Raw genomic sequence first — 1,997 nt, 5'->3', positions numbered from 1 at the left:
AAAAAAATGCAATTTTTTTTCGGTCAAACAACATTCTTCGGTAGCAGAAATCTAGGTAAGCAAATGACACTAAACCTAACAGACAAGAATGCTGCTTTTATTCAGCATGTCCCGTTTCTACAAATCAGGTATACCACCAGAAATACGGACATTTGTGTCAGAAATAGGGCAACCTTAATTATTTAGATTAGTTCTGATGTTACTTGGATATTTCTCCATTGTTTTATTTGTTACGCATTTATTTTATTTATTTTAATCTGTTTGTTTCATTCTCAAAATATTGTCACGTTTCCCGTTTAAAAAACTAAAATAACTGGTAAAAAAAGATATTATTATTACTTCGGGCTACTCGCTTGGCTGCTGAGAGGGAAAAACACACAAATCAATCAATTTTTACAGTTTATTATAAAATAACATACTTACACTCAAGGGGTTGCTTATCAAGTGGAGGCTCCTGGCCATCAACTGGCTCTCAAGGTGGCTCCGGACTGGCCCCCGATTCACCAAGTTTTCGGGGTTTAAATATTCTTTACAAAAAACTGAGCTGAGCAAAAAACAAAAATGCTGAGTGCATTAGAATTAAACCACCGCACCGGTAGAAGAATTGGGAAGAATGTCAGAATCAGTTCACCATTTTATATAGAGAGAGAGAGCGAGATGGACATAGTGCAAGGGTCAGTTCAATTTGCAACTGGACAGTTTTCGTTGCTTTTAAATCTGTTGTGCAATACTGACATGTAATTGATACTAATTATATTTATAAATTTTGTTCTATGAAATGAATTAAATGAATAATTATTTGTACTGAGGGTGTTTTTGTAAAAATCTACTAAAGAAAAATGTGTCCAAATAAAATAATGCCATATGTCCATACATATTTATCTTTCAAAGTTTTGTCTATATTTACAGGGTGAATATTTAAATTTTGAATATCTCTTCCTCTATCTAAAATACTTATAGTTGACAATATACTTTACGTCACCTATTATGAAAACATTATTAAAAAATATGTATTTTATTGAGGTCTATTTATTATTACTTTCCTGTCTTCCTTTCTAAAATAAACCCACATTATAATTTTGGCTATAGTAGCAATGTGTGAGTTCTAATACCCATAACCGGTAGCGTTATAAATTACTCTGTTAAACACATTGACGAGGAACGGAAAATGCTCCAGTAAAACGTTGAATAAATAACTGAAGTTCTTGTAAAGTTTATTCATTTCTGGTACAGTTTCCAAGATAGCAAAAACGGGGTGCAACGAGTCGTGAGGAAATACGACCGGCAAAAACTGCTTCTCTGTACCGAGCCATAACTAGTGTTCGACCAAGCGAGCAAAAACTACAAGGCCCATGAAATATACGAGAAAAGATATGGGGACGTTCTCTACCCGATAACAAATAGGCACTAAGATGGCGGAAACAAAAGATTCTAAAATACTATTACTTTCATTGGCACTGGCGAATCAGTACAGATTTATTTCAGTAGATATTGCATCGAAAACGAGATACTAGACTGTTTTTGCCCGACCTAGTTTTGTCTTGTTTATTTTACAGCATAACATAAACAGGTATAGATTTTGAAGCTTCCGTCTAATTTAACCAACATTATTTACGAAAATAGAAATATATCATACAATTTTTGTAATTTATATGTAGGATTATGAAATGTATGTAAAAATAATACTATTTTAGTGTTGACAGTATTTCCAATTTTAAATTTTTTCAATTCGCGATGTTAGATTTGAAATTGGTGTTATCAGAAACGCATGCTCTTTTTGACTTTCAAATCGTGCAACTATCATTGCTAAAGTAGGTTAAACAATACTCACACAATGAAAAAGTGACGTATGTAGATATAATTATTTAAGTCATTATAATGGCACTTATGGACATTGATTTTCAACTGATGCTTCATTTCATTGTTGTAATGTACCAATGTTGATTACACAGCCCCACAAAAATATATTCTACACCGGAGACATGAGTACATAGATC

The sequence above is a fragment of the Anoplophora glabripennis genome, unplaced genomic scaffold, assembly GCF_000390285.2.
Source record: "Anoplophora glabripennis isolate ALB-LARVAE unplaced genomic scaffold, Agla_2.0 scaffold361, whole genome shotgun sequence".
In the NCBI taxonomy this organism is placed as follows: Eukaryota; Metazoa; Arthropoda; class Insecta; order Coleoptera; family Cerambycidae; genus Anoplophora; species Anoplophora glabripennis.
Note: the sequence above shows the minus strand (reverse complement) of the source record.